This window comes from Camelus ferus, chromosome 11 (genome assembly GCF_009834535.1).
Source record: "Camelus ferus isolate YT-003-E chromosome 11, BCGSAC_Cfer_1.0, whole genome shotgun sequence".
NCBI classification, from domain to species: Eukaryota; Metazoa; Chordata; class Mammalia; order Artiodactyla; family Camelidae; genus Camelus; species Camelus ferus.
In genome coordinates, this window is record NC_045706.1 from 3,487,508 (window position 1) to 3,504,931 (window position 17,424).

The 17,424-nt window shown below is 53.1% G+C and overlaps 2 long non-coding RNA genes across 2 annotated transcripts; one reads left to right on the forward strand and one right to left on the reverse strand.

The window, feature by feature from the left end:
• Nucleotides 1–1,230: 1,230 nt before the first annotated feature.
• LOC116666916 lies at nt 1,231–4,403 on the reverse strand. The gene is made up of 2 exons (XR_004323720.1): nt 3,729–4,403; nt 1,231–3,299 (listed from the first exon to the last, which is right to left on the reverse strand). It is a non-coding gene; the product is annotated as an uncharacterized LOC116666916 (long non-coding RNA).
• A 2,433-nt stretch (nt 4,404–6,836) lies between these two features.
• Nucleotides 6,837–17,089, forward strand: LOC116666917. Its single transcript, XR_004323721.1, has 3 exons — nt 6,837–7,239; nt 7,725–7,910; nt 16,852–17,089. It is a non-coding gene; the product is annotated as an uncharacterized LOC116666917 (long non-coding RNA).
• The last annotated feature ends 335 nt before the right edge of the window (nt 17,090–17,424 follow it).

Below are 17,424 nucleotides of genomic sequence, written 5' to 3' on the forward strand. Positions count from 1 at the left end.
TCAGCTCAGGGGCCACACTGGGCCCCCCTGGTTCTGCTCCCTCCCCCGGGTTCAAGGATGGCTGAAGTGGCGAGAGGGGTACGGGTGTGCAGGGAGCGGCCCTTCCTAGGCGGATGTTCATCACAGAAGCCTACAGACTTAGAGAATGCTGGCTCCTCGCCCCATAATCCCAGAGGATGGATGCAACCTGGGTGGTGGCTTACATTCTGGATTTAATTGTCCTTAAAATTGTTACATTCTGGGGAGGTATTTCCCTAGATTCGGGCTGTCCTTGAAGAGGGGACCCTACAACTCCACATCTGTGTGATTAATAAAAGATGCCGGCCCCTCCACGAATCCCCCCCGCGCTGCCGACCCATCCAGCACGACTGATGCGCCAGATGAGGCCATTTCAACAGGGGAAGCGGCCTCCTCTCTGGCTCTGAGATTTTTCTTCTCTTCCTGCGCACTGTCGGCCCCGACCATCGGTTGAGTTTGTCGGGGAGAGGAGCTGGCCAGGGCTCACTGGCCCCAGCGGGCCAGCCTGACGTTCTGGGCCCTTGCTGTCTGCTGCAGCCCACCTCCCCCACTCACTAGTTACTTATTTTCCTGTCTGCCTGGACTTTAGGTCCACTTACTCCCCATCCTCACCCAGACAGGGCCACCCATTTGGTGTCCAACACATGCTCGCGAAGTCTGCCAAGCGTCTGTAGCACGTGCTGTACCATTGCTCTGTGGACGGTGGGGCCGAACCCTGGCTGCACAAGAAGATTACCTGTGGCGCTTCTGAAAAACGCAGACGCCCTGGCTGTGCCCTCAATTTCAAGCTGCAACCTAGTGCTGTTTCTTGAGAAGGTCATGCCAACCTGGTGTGGGAAAAGTTCCTGTTGTCTCACACCTGCTTCTCTGAAGCAGGATCATTTCTTCCAGGGAAGAATGACCACATCTGAACAAACAGGTGCTGTTGATCTGCCCCTGGTGCCTCGACGCTACACGCCAGTTGCTGGCCAATGATTTTTCTGGGGGACACAGTGACATCATCAGAGATGACGGGGTCACAGCAGAGAAATAAAAGCCATGTTAATTTCAAGGTCCATTAAAACTCCAGTTTAAAAAAAAATCAATATTTTCTAAACATAAATGGGAAAAATTGGTAGGAGACGAAATTCTATTTCAAGCTTTTAAGTCTATGACCAGCAAGGGATGAAAATATTGGCCAAAAAAAAAAAAAAAAAAAAACAACCCACAAACTTTTGAGTATTTGATAATCTTCTTCGGAAATGTTATGTATAATTGTAGGTTATTTAGGATAATTGTTTATTGAAGCAGATTGATGTCTCAGGCATTGGGTTTTGATGGAAAGTCAACTTTTGCCAATAGAAACATCTACAATCAGAGAACCCGTAAGCCAATCAGGGAGGGTTATCTCAGCCAGTGTGCACTGCTCTTCAGAGAGGAGGAGATGGACTTCTGCCCAGCGATCTTGTTCTTCCCACAGTGATCAAATAACACCTTCTTGAAGGGATAGAAAAATCAATGATGGGCCAGAAAAAAAAATCCTGGATGATTTCCATCTGTATAGATGAAACCTGTTGTAAAACTCCTTCACGCTGTCTGAAAATACTTTACTGCATTCCTTCGGGTGTTGGAGGTTTTCCTTGTGTGAGAAGGACGCACAACTCCACATACAACTGTGCAGGGGAGGGGGCTCTAGCCCCTACCCTCGGGCAGCCCAGCCTGACCCCCGGGACCAGATAAGGGCTCAGGCAAGCCTCAGAGACGTGTGGGATTAGTAACAGAGGAAATGTTCACTTCTGTGTCCTGGTCACAACCCTGAGAGTGAAGAGTTTTGACTCAAAATGCCTCGTTAGGATAAAACAAAAGCCAAAAACTATCTTTCATCATTCAGCTTTCATTTTGGATGGAATGGAAACAAAGTACATTGACTTCAGTAAATCTAAAAGCCAAATTAGATATTTAACAGTTTAAATAGTCGGCACTATTCTTAAAGTGTTATATTAAATTATATTAAGTATTCTTAAAGTATTTATATTCTTAATGTATTCTCAGGTGGGTCCCACCTGCGGCCACATTGTCTCAACGGGAAGAAGAAGCTGCAACGCCAGCCAAGGCCGGTTTTAGTCTTGCTGGTTGTACACGGCGGGGGGCCTGGGATCCCGGCACGCCCACGGTGTTTAGGCGCCGAAAGCCTTTCCTGGCGCCTGCGTTTGCAGGTGACTTCCGGGAGCCTCTTCCCTCCTCTGGCTGGTGGCCTCCAGTCAGAAACTTGTCTGCTTCATCCAAAGCGCCCTGCCACTTCTGGGACTCGATGGCATTTTTGCCCAGAGACTCAGTTCTGCAAAGTTGTGTCTGGAAGAATGACCCAAGGTCCACTCCCAAGTCCCCCTCACCTGGGAGGAGGCACCGCCATGCCTGCAGGCACACTTTCCTGCCTTCATTTTGGCAAAGGTTTCCCGTTGCGTTGTGTGGTGGAGCGTCCTTGTGTGACCTTCTTCATTCCGGCCGAGCTGGCCCGTTTAGTCGGGCCACAGGAGACCTCTCTTCACTGGTGGCTTTGGTCTTTGTTTAGAAAGCGCCTCCAGCCAGGATGGGAATGTCTTCAGCCAGTCTTGATGAGTTCTGGCTTTATTTTCTCATAAAGGGATGCCAGTTCCAGACCCACCATCATTCCTGGAACAAGATCTGGTCTGAGTGGGCTTGAATCCTCCTTCCTCTCCTATCTGTGTCAGTTTCTTTGTCTCCTTTGACCCGCCAAGCTCACCTTGCGTCCTCAGGCAGCGACCTCCAGGTTCCTCTGCCTCTGGTTGGCTGGCATCGCCTTTCTGCACCGCATTTACATCTGTTGGCATGTGAGACCTTTCGTGAGTTGCCCACACATCTTTTCAATCAGAGGAATTTGGTTTGGTTTTCTTTGGAATTTTGCATTTGTCACCAAGAGTTTCAACAGCTGAACATCCCGGCTGTCAGCCCCGATGTGGGAATGGCTTCTGAGGACCCGGCAGAGGCAGACGGTGCTAATTGTCCAGTCCCTCCCAGCCCCCCCACTGCTCAGCGGTTCCCTTTAAGTCTGGCCTTAGAAATTTCGGAGGAGGAGGGACATTCTAGCCAGGCTTAGATTTTTGAAGAGCAGATGTTTGTGAACAATTCCCTCCAAATGGTAATCCTGAACTTTGATAATTAGGTGCAGATGATAAGATTTCACAGAAGAAAGTCGTGTACTTTACCATCATTGGACTTCAGTCGGATCGAATCCTTGTATTTCACCACACCCGGATGGCTCAGAAGCGAGGGGGACAGCCCTGACAAAGAGGAGAGACGGAAAGATAAAAAGCAAAGAGTGATTTTTCAAAGCCAATTATGTCCATGTCTATGGGACGCAAACCAAAGTTTGGAGAGAAAATAAGTAGTGTGTGTGGGCGGGGAGGGGATTTTCTTAATCTGGGAAACTGGTTCAGGCCCATGAAACATTTCATCAAAAGCTAATGTGAAACCCATGTGCTCATCAATATTTATGTCCTCCCGGCTGCTTGTGGGCCCCTCCGCTCCCGCCTTCCCTCGCCGGCCAGGCAAACACTCCAGCAAAGGAAAACAGTGGAGGCTAATAGCACAGTACAGTACGGCTGGCTCCGAGTGTTTTCTTTCTGGAAACGTGCTGTCTATCCTCCTCGTAGCTATTTATTTTTCACTTGGAATGATCTGCCTTCCCCCCCAAACCTGGAAACACTTACCGAGTATTTACAATGCAGCTGCATTCGGTCCCTGCCCTCCATCCCCGAAGTGGCTGAAGTTCACAGGAAGGAAAGCAGGAAGAGGAGGGGACCGCTGGGTTCCACGGGAGCCCTGAACGCAGGGGCGGTGATGACGGTCACCCTCCTTCGGGCGAGGAAACTGACTTTCCGAGGGCCTCAGTCACTCTCGCACTAGCTGGTGGAGCGGGTGTGGACTTCGTGGGAGGAAACCAGCGCCCCTCCCTGGACCCCAGAACTCCCGCCAGTTCACCGCAGGCCTGCGGTGGTCTCGAGAGGCTCAGCCCCTCTGGAGGGCCTGTGGGACACTTCCTCCTTCTCCTTTCCGGCTCGTGGGGCTCAGAAGCCCCCGGAAACCACCAGCAGGAGCCTCTCCCACTACCTAGGAACAAAACGGGTCTTTGGACGCCTTGCCTGCTACATCATGTGTCCCCAGAGAGCAGGGCGAGGTTGGATCTAAGCGAGGTCTTTCCCGCAGCCCAGCACCAAGGGGCACTGGGGAAGTGTCAGCAGAGGAAGGCGGGGGGAGGGCGGGGGCAGACGTGGCAGGAGGCAGGCACTTCCTTGCCCCGTGAGCCCGAGTCCCATGTATGCGTGTTGTCCAGAGCTTGTACGCAGGAACAAACGGCTTCCTTGGAAGTCACCGCCTTGGCCTTGTTTTACACCATCTCCGTGATCTCAGAACTTTCAAGCTTGATTTTTATACACCTAGGGGGAAAAGAAAGCTCAGACAGACCTCAGGCTCATGACTCATAGAAACTAATTTTTAAATACACAACTCAAGCATAAATTTACATATAAAGAAGGATCTTGGTCAGGGGGAGGAAAAAACCCTGTTATCATCACTTTGTGGTTGGCGTCCAAGACCACAGGAGGCACATGCACAGAAGTTATGGTTGCCCGGCAACCGTAATTGACCAGTTTAACGTCTAAGCGGATAGACCGATGGTTGGAGCGCAGTGCGGGAGGACCCCGCGCCCCGCCACCGGAGTGCAGGTGACGCTCAGCGCCTCAGACAGCCTGCGCGGGGTGGGGGCGGGGCTATATACTCAACAGCTGAAGACCCGCCCGGAGCCCTCCCAGCCCGAGCGCCCTGGTAGCAGAGCGTTTCCATCTGCCACCTTGGCCATGATACGTTGGTCAACTCTGCAGACTGAGCAGCGCCTCAGCCGGCTCTGCCCTCTGGGGTGGGAGGGCTGGGGGCTGGGACTTGCTGGCCGCCGCCGAGGTGTGCACGGCAGAAGGCCCTGGAGGGTCTCTGGGACAGCATGACTGGGGTGAGGCCGGGGAGCGGTTTTTGTTTTCAGTTGGGAACAAGTTCTGGGAAGAAGGGACCGGCAGAGCGAGTGAGAGGGTGAACAAGGAAGCCCGCTCCACGCACACTACGCCCAGACGGGTCCTCCCGAAATCCCCCGCCATTCCAAGGTCTTCAGTGCTTCCGCATGGCCTTGGGGACAAAATCTGAACAACTCCCACTGCTCTGACCATCTATTCCTGGGACAGGCCCTATGTGACAGAATGTCCTTTCTCATCTACTTTGTGAAATCAGCCTGCTCTCTGGTGTGAGAGATGCCGTCCAACAGGGAAGATGCCGACATTGCCACTGTATTACTAGGCGGTGTGAAAAGCTCCCTCTGTCTGCGGTGATTTCTGAGGCCCCACGAGCTGGGCCGGAGAGAGAGGAAGTAGCTCCCACTCCCTCCGGGCAGACGGAGTCACTTAGCAACTCCTGTGACAGACCGGCGAGCACAGCACGCAAAGAACGGGGAAAGGAGAGAAACGTAAAGGAAAGCATCTCCTCTGTATGATTCCGATCAAACCAACGCCCATCCCAAACCTGACCTCATGAGTACAGAGAGTGGCGTGGGCACCTGTGACGGGCGGCGGGGGCTGTGTGCTGGGACACTGACCCACGTCCTCCGTCTTTTTCCTCAGCGCAGCCTCCCTGGTGGGAGGGATGGCAGTCGACGCCTCATCTCATCCTTATCGATGCAATGGAACTGGAAGAAACAGAGTGCGTGGCCTGCCCCCCGGCCCACAGCAGCAGCACTGACTCGTCCGTGGGTCAAGGTGACTGTTGGGGCCCCACAGGGAGCTGGCGCTGTGCTCGCTGTCCTTAAGGGAGCAGCACTTTGCAGGGGGAGGGGAGGTGGGAGCTCTTTAGAAGGTGTACCTTGGGAAGGAGGCGTGGAGCATCACTGAAGAACCCTTTCCATGCTCAGGGACCTTTTACAATAGGCAGGCGCATTTTAAAACTAATTCCAGCTTCTAACTGGGCTCCTCATTAAGAATGAAGAAGGAAAAACTGAAGTACAGAAACACCTGGAAGGGACTTAAAGATCCTTGGGCCGAGTGGCTTTCAGTTTTGCTAAAACCCCTTGTTCACAAGTCCGTTCTATAGAGCCCATCACATCGTCCTAGTAAACGGATGTTTTTCTTGCTACAGAATGATGTAAAGTTTTAGGGAATCTAGTAAAAAGAAATAGATTCAGTTCACCTGTTATGACACGTCCCCTAATCAGGGATAATCAGAGTAAATACTGTATACTTGGCCCTGTGTCTTCTTACTATTGTAATGAAAAAATCTGGCTTTCTTTTCCATTTCACAGTAAACTCTTTAACGGCACAGACCTCTGTGTGTAAGTGCCCATAAACACTGCGTTAGAGGGACGGGCGCAGGCGCCCCTAGTTTAATCAGCTCCTCTCCCCTCGTCTGTGTCAGCTGAGGTTGGAGAAACGCACACGGTTTCGGTGACCGTCAGGGATCCCAGGTTGAAATGCTCCTCACAACCAGAATGATAGTGTTATCTAAATAGTGAGCGTTTAGCTCCTTGGACGCGTCGCTCGGCTTCTTTTGTGCCGGAGAAACTTAGCATGCAGCCCAAGCCGAAGTCCACTTACCAGCAGCGCAGCTCTGTCATCCAGTGGAGTGGTTACGTTGATTATAAAAACATTGTTCAACTTCCTCACAAGTTAAAATTCACGTCCGTTCCGCCCAGAGGGTGCGGGCAGAAAAGCGAGGGCACTGTCCTGTCTGGTCTGTGGCTCCGTGGGATCTCGCTTCCATGACTGAGCCTTTCGGGCCCCGTCTCTGGCCCTGCAAGTTAAGTGTCTCAGATCTTTCCTGGTATGCGGTGGAATTACAAATAAACAGACTCGTAAACAGCCTTGCAAACATCTCAGCTCCAGTTCGATGAGGGATGCTTCAAAGCCACTGATCTAAAATCTTCCCATTTACAGGCATTTTTTTGTGAGACAAAGAGAAGTGTCGCTCTGTGACTGAGCTGGTAACTCCTACAGCAGCTGATTTCAGGTTCCAGATCCCATATCTCCCTCGCAAGTCGTCACCAGTCACGGAGAGAGAAATGACCCCAGGGCCATATTGCTCCTTTTTTGACTTAAGAGGCGCTCCTGGCGTGGGTATTGCTGACTTCCTGGAATTCCCTGAGGCCCTGGATACAGGACTTTGCCGTTGCCTGTCTCACCCTCCCAGGTTTAGTGGTGCTTTTCTGTTCTTCCAAGCCCCCTTCTGACTTTATGTCTCTTCTGTCTGGTTCCTGAGGCTCACTGGCTCTGTTCCCCATGCTGTTCCGCACCCAGCCCGAGGCTGCAGGGGTGGGTGTATTCAGCCCCGTGTCTGGGGAGCGGGCAGGCTGTCTTGGGCCCAGGCTGGCTGCAGACACACTCGTGCCTTCTTTTGTGTAGATTAGAATTCCAACCCATGGGGTCCTTAGACACCGGCCAGGAACGTCTGCGTTTTTCAGAAGAGAAAACTGGCAGCGCAGTGATTCGTTCATAAACATTTACTGAGTGTGCCCTGTGTGTTCAGACTGACTCCAAAATCTATCTGGATGAAGTAAATAAAACAATTCATGGGATGGGAGCTGGGGGTTAGATCTATTCACTGAGGTCAATCCAAGTGCCTGTTTCACAAACACCTACTTTTGCACGAGTGAGTTTACCTTCCTTTATTTTCAGAGGCAGTATCTGTGTCCACACACGCGTCCGGGGCTGCCCAGCCCCTGAAGTGATACGTTCTCCCGTTCTTTCTGTTTGTGGATCTACTCCTGACGGCCTTAATCTCCAAGGCCAGCTGCCTTGAGAAATCACATCACGTTTCCCTGTGGACCTCACTTCCACACAGAAGTCACACCGAGGGAAGAGGTGAGTCATTTAAGCACTTTTTCTTCTTCCTGGGTTTTAAGTTTTCATGTTGCTTTTGCAAAATTCAGCAAGGGCCGGGTGGTGGGTGTAACATGCAGGTTGCCTCAAACCCAGATACGTCCAGAAGCAATGGTTCAAAGCAGAGGCTATCTGTGCTGGGAGAGAAAATAAAGCGAAACTCCTGAGATAATGCTCAAGACAGATTGTCAATAGCTTGTGGAAAGGCCACTTCACTCGATCAGCTGGGCTCTTCTGAGCAGAATTTTGATTGAAGAAGACATCCCGGGCAGGGCTGGTTCGGACAAACCGTCTAAGCAAGAATTGCTCAAAATGAATAAACGTAAACCTGCGTGTTTGAGGCCGGATAGAGAGGAGCTTCTGCGGGGGGGAGACTGCCTCCTGTCGGCCCAGCTCAGGGTCTGTCTGGATGAACGCACCAGAAGTCACCCAGGGAGCCCATGATTCTGAGACAAAAGCAGAAAGCTTTTGACCAATCGCATGGTGTGGTGGGCAAGACTGGGGACAAGGAGCCTCCTGGGATTGTGGGCTGATGGCCACAGTCCTCCCGGCGCCTCCCGAGCTCTGCACCCCAGGGGCTGGCACCTGTCCTCCGCAGACCCCTCCCGTTGCCCGCCCACCCCCAAACACAGGCAACTAAAGAAATTCAATGGAAGAAATTTTGGTAAATGTTTGAGTTAACACCATTGGAAACCTCTTGAAAAAACACCTTCTGCGGTCACGCTCAGGAAAGAATAGCTTTGGAGTGGATTCCGCTCCCTCTGGCCCCCCTGGACCCTGGAAAATGGAAGCTGCATCAGTGTAGGATCAGACACAGGTGTCACCGAGGAGGGGCTACCTGTGAGCAGGATTGTGTCGCCCTCCCAGCCACTCTGGATGCTCCCACCCCAGGTGTGTCCCTTGCTCCGTGTCATCTTATCCAGGGAAGTGACTACTTCAAGGATCTTCTAAAGTGACACGCAGAGAGATCTCAAGATTTGATCCGTACCTGCCTGGCCAACTTGCTGTCGCCACACGTGGGTCTGGGGCTTGATCTGTGGCTTCATTACGAACCACTGCCCCAGCTTCCCTGGGAAGGGTTTGCTGGCTTCTCGATGCAGCAGGGGCTGCCCACGGTGGTCACAAGGTACAGCGCGTCTGCTGTGCTGTGGTCGGTGGAGGGACTGACCTGCGGGGCATGGCCACGGGGAGCTGGAAGGCTTGTGGCTGAGGGCGCGGGCACGGCTGTGTTGCGTCAGGGTGGGGAGCTCCGCCCTTTCATGGTCCCTGACTCGAGCCACGTCCTGCCTCACCCCAGGCCAGTCTCCGCCCTTCTTTTCTCTCCACAGCTCCTGACACCCTGCCTCCCCTGCGCTCCACTCTCTCTGGGTCTTGTTGGCAGAGAATGTGGGTCGTGCTCTCGGCACCAGTCCCTGTGCTGATCCCTCCAAGGAGGACGTTGCCTTTCGCCCAGAATCTCAGGGACAGTCACCCAACGGGGGCAGGGACTGTAGGAATTTTTAAGATGTGTCTGGAGGCAGCTCTGAGTGACCGCAAAACGGCGCTGCTAGGGTTGGCCAAGGCTCTGAAAATGTTGAACTTGAAGGAAGCAGTAAGGACGATCTTGGTTCATTTCTGTCCCCAACTCTCTCAGCCCTGTGCCCGATGGGCCTCGTCTCGTACACCTTAGATCCCAGGTTCATGTTTAGAGCAGGCGTGGACCTTGTTGCTATAGGATTTTTCTTGGGGTGACTTTCCCAAGGGCTGTGGGTTGTGGCTGACGTGGGTCCTGGCACAGTGGGGGAGAAGCCGGGCTCCGGGCTGCGCAGCGCGCGTGTGAGCCCGCCGGCTTTGCTGCTTCCTGAGTCCCTTTCTCCTGCCCTTCCCACCTGCCTGCCCACCACGAGCGGCACCATCGCGGGGACGCGCTTCTCATGAACATTGACCCACGCTGGCCGGAAGCCACAGGGTGCCCTGGAGATGTTCCCCTCCAAGTGGGATCCGGGCATCTCCGTCATGGTTCCCGGGCAACAGACTGGCCCCCAAAGGGGCTGCGGGGAAGGAAGGCAAAAGGCAGCCACTTCTGGGGTCGGGGAGGGAAATTAGGACAAATTTTTATTTCCCTGTAGCACTGAGTAAATAGACTTCAAGATGAATTATTGGTGTCCACAGCCGCCTTGATGCAAAACCCTTAAGTGAAAGCAGGCTTTAATGAACATACGCGGGTCTGCCCTCCCCTCCCACTTCAAGTCCGCTATTAACTCTCTATGCACTCGGGAACCTTTGGCTCACGGCCTAAATAACAGAAGAATAATTAGAATAATCACAGGAGAAGGTCGGGTCAGACAGCCCAGGATCTTCTTTTAACTATTTGTTTCGCTTTATTTTTTAGAATGTTTTACATTAGCCAAACGTGGCTAGTTTGCATCTAGAATATTTATTTTGTGTAAAATAGAATCATTGCTCTGCATCGTGGGCAGCCAGGCAAAATGATAATCATTAGGCTCAAGTACGGATGAAACTTTCATGCTGGTTTTGGGCTCTTTTCCCCCCGAGTCAGGCTTCTGCTGGGTAACCTGGAAGACGGAATTCAAATTAATCCAGGTCACCTGAGCAGCTTACGAGGGCGCAGGGACGCTGGCCATTCTTTTTATCCTTCACGTGTTGTTCTCACAGGGGTGAGGCAAGAACAGCTCACGTCCAGACGGAGGGCCCCCCTGAGCTGCGTGTCCATACTGGTGCCGGGTGGGCCACAGGTGCGTGGGGACACAGGCACCGTGGCAGCCCTGAGCCCGGCTTGGGCCCAGGTGCTCCTGGCCGGGGCAGCCATCCCGGATGCCGCCCTGCACACGCAGGGCTTCACGACTCCGGCTTCTGCTCGCCCTTGCGGCCCCTGGGGTGCGGCCCCAGCCTGCCCTCCCTCTCGCCGGGCCCCGCCCAGCCGGGTGCCGGGCTGCGGTGGGGATCAGGGCTCCAGCCCCTGCTTGGGGCTCGTTAGGTCTGGTACCTGCTGACTCCGGTTTCTTCTTCGTGAAAATGGAGACAACCCCAGCTGCCTCAGGCAGGGCTGCTGGGCTGCAGTGAATGTTTTTACCGGAGCACTTGACCTGCAACAAAGGGCAGACTCACGGTTTTGAGTCCATTGCCGCGCATCATAACAACTAAACAAAACAGAAAGAAATTGGAAAAGGACACCACGTGCTGCAGCCGGGCGAGGACCCTGGTCCCATGCCTGCTCCTGTCCATGGTGAGTTCTCAGGGCCCTGGTCCTGTCTCCTTCCTGCCCGTACCTGGAAGGTGTGGGTGGCTCTGTTGTTAGTAGCATGGGGGAGGGGGTGAGGGGAGAAGAGGGTGCAGACACCTCTTCTCTCTAAAACATAAAACAAGGCAGACAGATGGAAAACAGCCATCTGAAGAGCCAGGTTGCATGAAATCAACAAATCCCCTGATGCAGTCCCCGCCCTAGAAAGATGTCAAGACGTGCCTGCCCTCCAGGAGCCCGGCCCCGGAGGGGAGGCAGAAACTGAAGGAGCACCGGGCTCCCTTGCCAGGCACACCTGGGTGGCTGGCATCCAGGGCAGGAGCGTGCAGAGCCCAGCGTGAGTGGAAGGTTCCAGAGTGGAGGAAGCTCTCACGCAGCCCCACCTGCCGCCGTGGGGGCCACCTGCTGTCAGTGAGGCCTGCAGTCGGGGGCACCCTGTGCTGAGGCGGAAGCTTTGGGAGAACAGCTGTCCCTGTGGAGAGGGGTGCCCGGGACTGGGGACTCCCCTCCGAAGCCAGGGTGGTGTACGAAGCCCGACACTGCCGGTCCCCTGCGCGCCGGATCCAACCTGCCTCAGCCCAGCCAGGCAGCCAGCCACACGTGACTGCCGCTTTCAAACAGTCCTCCTCCTCGTTTTTGGTAATTAATCATCTGTATCAGTGATGCCAGGCTTCAGCCTGAATCTACTATAAACTTGACAGCCTCCTACAGTCTCTCTGCGGAGTTTGTTTTTACCCTAAAAAACATCGGGTACCCTGGTGAGTAACTACTCCCAGGAAAGTGATCGCCCCAGAGGCACGGCTTCGGCTGGGTGGCGGGCATCGGAGTAGCCACTGGGCTGGTGCCTGGGGCTGGTGGTGTGGCCGGAGTGTGTAAGGACAGCCCCCCCGCCCCCACCCCCCGCTAAGACACTGATTAGTTTTCCAGGTTAATAAAATGAGGGGGTTTTGAGTCGAAATCTCCACGTGCAGGTCCCCCTTCCCATGTACCGGCCGCAGCCCCAGATCCCTTTCCGAGGCCTGCTCGCTCGTGCGGATGGCACTCGAACTCCAGAATCTTGGCGCATCAGCCAACCCCGCACATCCTGCGTTTGAGAGATTCCTAAATGAGAACTTATTATCAACCTGTCATTCTTCCATAATTATCCGCAGCCGGGACGCTTTCGGTTGTTTCCATATCATTTGGAATGACACAGAGTAGATATTACCCTTGTCTGTGTTCCGCGGCGGCGCGCAGTAAGCTTTGCAGCGGGTCCTTACCCATTTGCATTGCGAAAGAGGCAGAGGCCTGACAGAGGTTTTTTTGAGCTATTATGAAGGACTCATTAGTAGAAACTGAACCATCCCCCCACAGCATTTCCTTCCTCAGAATCATTATTTCTACAAATTCGCTGCACCTTCCCCAAATTCTGGGGCACGCTGTCTAAAAAGATCGCCTGCCGCTGAAAGCATTATTCATTCGGGTTAATATAGCTCCAATTCTAATGGTTTCTTCCTTAACACTTTCCAGGGATCATGGAAGGAACACCTAGAGGGAAGGTCACTCTCTGCATCGCTGAAATACAGACCCGCAGAGGTGTGTGGGTCTGCGTGCATGTGGCGCAGATGTAAAACGCAAGAAATTGGGGGTGTGTGATGCATACACACAATATAAGAAAAATGTACGTGCGTAGATGTGCGTGGTGCACACACAGAAAAAAACAGGAAAAGCGTGTGTGCGTGGTGCACTCACACAACATGCATCCTACGTGTGTGTCTATGTGTCTATGTGTGCCTGAGGTGTGTTTATCTGTGTTTGTGTGTGTTCGTGTACACGTGTGTCTACGTACATGTGTGTATTTCCGGCACTGAGCCCGGGGGAAGGCCTGCCACTTCGTATGCGTTTAAATTTGCCTTCTAAAGAAAATTATACAAAAATGATTTCTAAAAACAGCTCGCTGGTGGTAGCAGAGAGCGTGCAGGGTTTGGAATGTTCTCGGTGTCTCTGCATTAAGCCCTCCCTTTCATAATTAGTCAGTTTCATGCTGCTTAAAAATAGCTCCGTGTCAGCTGGCCCATCAGACTCTCTGCGTGTTCCCGGGACGGGGGACGGGGGACGGGGGACGGGGGACGGGGCAACACACACCGCAGCTTAGCCATCGGCCGCCCCCCCCCCCCCTTCTAGCGCCTCCTTATTTCCTTCCTTCTCCTGGCTTATTCAGCTTCCCCGCTTCTCGCGTCCTTTCCCTCCTGCTTCAGCTCCTCCCGTGTGGACACTGGCTGTCTTGGAGCTCGCCCCGGCAGGTTTCTTTTGTCTTCGCGAGGGCCCCCGTGCTGGCCCGGCTAGGAGTGGCTCTTGTCCTGTTGAGGCTCAGGAAGAAGGGTGAAGCCTAGAGATTTTCCCCTTCGAGATGGGCCTGGTCGGGGCCCTGCCACCTGCAGCCCTCTCCCCACACCTGTGTGCAGGCCTGGTCCGGCTGTCCCGTGGCTCAGTGCAGCCTCCTCTCCACGCGATGCAGGGCAGGTGGCTGCTGCCCCTCCTGCCCTCTGTCCACTCACCAGTGCGGTGGGCAGGGGCTGCTCTGCGGAGCCTTGGTCCCGGGGGTCCCCTTCCTCAGGCCCCAGCAGGGCAGGGGTGGCTTGCAGGGCGGGGGGAAGTGGGGGACAAGCGTGCACACTGCCACCCGGCTAAAAGGAGCTGGAGCGGGGTCCTGAGGATGTTTGCGGCGGAGCCCCTGGGGAACTTCCCGGGAACGTGGAATTAAACTTGAGTGTCGTCATCATTATCAATTACTATTTATCGCGTGCCCCTCGGTGGCCCTAGCACGCTCCAGGTTTAATGTTTCAGTAAGACCTTATGTGTGCAGTTCCCACCAGGGTCCTGAACTTCAGTCCTCATCCTGATCACCTTCCAGGTGAAGCTCTGATGATTTTTAGGTTCTGGGATTAAACCGTTCGCATCTCTCGTTTTCCTGTGCCTTGACACTTCCCCTGCGAGCCCTGCAATTACCTTTCTAGCTTTTCCTGTAAGGTTCACATTTTTCTGGCTATTTTTTTTCTTTTTCCCTTTTGTCCTTTCAGTTTCCCCTGCTGGCAGTTACAACTCCGAGGTCACCCTCCTGCCCTAGGTAGACCTCTTGGCTGAGGACGGGTCTCCATTCCGTCTTTCTGCCTTCTGTGCTGAACACACAGGGCTGGGTGCTGTGTGTTCCATCCTGGTACAGAATCTTCTGGAGCTCCCTGTCTGTACTCCACAGTGTGTTTTGGGGCTGTGATGAGCCCGGGTTGGGGGAAGGCTTCAGAGGCTGGGGTGGAAGAAGAGAGCTTGGGAGGAGCCACGCCGGGCGGTGCCGTCTACACGGACAGGGTTTCTGCCCGCCGAGGGACTCCAGCTGGCCCCTTTGGTGCCTGGGCACTGCTTTCTGATATGGCCTGTGAAATTTTGAGTTGAATTTAAGCAACTCAGGCCTAATGTGAATCAATCACCATCTCTGAGCTCATTAAGGAGTTGGCGGGCACTATTTAATGAACCTTTATTGTTTAAGAGAATCCTGAGGGCCTCTCTGAGAGTGATCCAGAAATATGAATGCCTTCAACAGTGCGGTATGAATGCATGTGTTTGTTTGCATTTAACGGCAGACTGATGCTGGGATACAATTTTAGACACAGTTTCTTTATCACTGAAAAAAAAAAGAGAAAGAAAGAAAAAAATCCTGCCGTTGGAAAGACAGAGCATGAAGCTCTAGCCCCATCCTTCAGTTTCTGTCTTTGGAAAACTTAGTCTAAATCAAGCAAAGACAAGCTGACTGCAAATTATGCTGAACGGCAGTGAGGTGAGGTCGGCGCAGCCCTGTTCCGGGGAGCGTTTATCAAACACCACAAACTGACATCCGTTTTCTTCAGATCTAATAGATCACAGAATATGAGCGAGAAGAACGGGGCATCAAACAAGCACCCCCCATCACTTTTTGGGATGAAATGCCGGCGAGGCGCCCCTCTCTGCACCAGCCCTGTAATCCCCTAACTGCAGCTGCCCTTGGGAGCGGCGCACTCAGGCTTCAGAGGAAAAGAATTAGTGTTTCATTTTCTAAGACTGTCACACCCCACCTTAATGAGCACTTAAAAGAGATGAATGTGCCGGGAATGAAAAGATTTATTTGCGATATTTAAATAATCTCTCTCAGCTATCACTAAGCGGACACCCTCGGCTCTCACAATGGTATTTTTCTGTTATTTTTGATAACATCCAACAGAAGTTTATGGTTTCCCCTGCCTTTGTACAGACCCTGCCCTGCGCGTTGGCACTGACAAGGAAAGAGGCAGAAATAACCCAAATCGAGATCCCGTGTCCCTCTGTGTGACAAGCTTGCCAATTAAGATACTTAATTACCTTTCCGAACGCAAACAGCTAAATAAATATCTCGTTAATTTTTTTTTTTTAAATGAATAGTACAACAGATCCTCAACACTTTACAGCCCACTAAAAAACCCTTGTGAGAGTTATGGCCCCGTCCGTTACCATCAGCCATGAAGTGCATTACAAAGGTAATGTGGGTTTAAGAAGGAACTACTGCAGAATGTATATTTTCATTATCAAAAACGTTAAGCCATTTATCCTGAGGAGTCAGAATAATCATTAATGGCTGGGAATTTATGGGGCCAGATCTTAAACTAATGTGAATGATTCCAGGTGTTACTAATGGCTTCAGTGAAATGTGCCAGTATCTAAGTCTTCTACTAAATCTGAGGTAATAGTCGGACGCTTAATCTCGACAGATGAGTAGCAATTTAACTGACACATTGATTGGATTCCGGAGGCTTAAATGGCACCCATTGTGAAGGTCCACGGTCAAACAGCAGTCCGGAGGGCGACTTAGAAGTCATTCCCTTTCCAGGCCCCCCTGCTCCCGGGTCGCAAAGATTGCATGGAACTGACTTGCAAAGGATGATGTGTGAAGTGTGCGGTTACCTCCTGTGACATTTGCAATAGCGAACTTGAAGTTGCTCCTGCAGCCTGATGCGCCTTCTCTCTCACATTTTGGGAACATTCTTGGAGACAGTGTCCTGCCAGTTCGGAGCAGTGAAGTGGGAGATGTCAAGCCCAGGAGACATTTTAACGGAGCCCCGCCCACACTAGGGTAGCGCAGCCGCGGTGTGAAAACAGGCTTTTCCCGCCGTGTGCAGTGTCGCCACCCCCCAGTCCTCATCGGATGTTTCTGTTAGATGCCTTTGCTGAAGGGAACTCAGGGTGTCCCTGCCTGATTCTGGGTCACAACCATAATCGTGCACAGAATTGGACCTTGGAGGGGCCGGGGCCCCACATCCGGAGACACGTGGAGAGGGTGCTCTTCTGGCATCCACCGTTGTGCTCATTAACAGTGACCGCCGGACCTCCGGACTCTCTCCCCTGCAACCCGCGAGAGCGCGGTGGACCTTCCTGACTGCTGTCAACATCCTCTGAAAGCACATAAAAATAAATTATCCATAGGTTTACCTGTCGGGAAGATAGATTCGGTGCATCCGACTGTTACAGGCATTTCGAGTGACAGGGGTGCCCATCATGTTCGTGTAATAGGGTCAAACAGCTGGACGGGGATTTAACGCTCAGCAAGGCCAGAAGGGCCGAACACTAGCAGGGAGGATGGATGGAGTGATGGAAGGCGGCGGGGCCTGTTTATTACAGCGTTTTTCTGCTTCACTGCAGACCTGTAATGATTGCCGCAGCGCCCGGGTGACGGCTGCCCTCCCGTCCTGCGCTTCGAGAAAAGCGGGTGAAGGCAGAGGAGCCCGCCTGCTGACCTCCGGCTCCGGTCCATCAGGAGTTCAATTTACTTCTCCTGACAAGCGTCCGGGAGCCCGGGTGGATGGCATTTGATGGGGCCACGTAGGTTCAATAAAAATTGGTTCAATGAATATTTCAAAATGCCTTGTCAGGACCGAGTGTTTTAATGAAGGGACATGCGATCTGCATGTCCAGCACCACTTCCCTCCAGTGCCCTCTGTGGGTGTCTGCGGGGCCCTCGGCCTCCGAGGAAGATGGGGACACACAGCGGGTGTGTGATGTGTGTTTGGGTCTGTGTTTGTGAGGAGGAGCAGGCTAGTGTGGGCCTGGAAGCTCGAGGTCCACGTGGGGCCACCCTGGGGGTCATTTCCTCCTCAAGCCACACATTTGGGTCATCGACCTTGTTCCCAAGGGCCGGCGCTCTGAGCCAGGTTTGTCCCACAGGATTTGCTGCAGGCCCCCCACACACCTGGACACCAGGGGAGCCTGACTGAG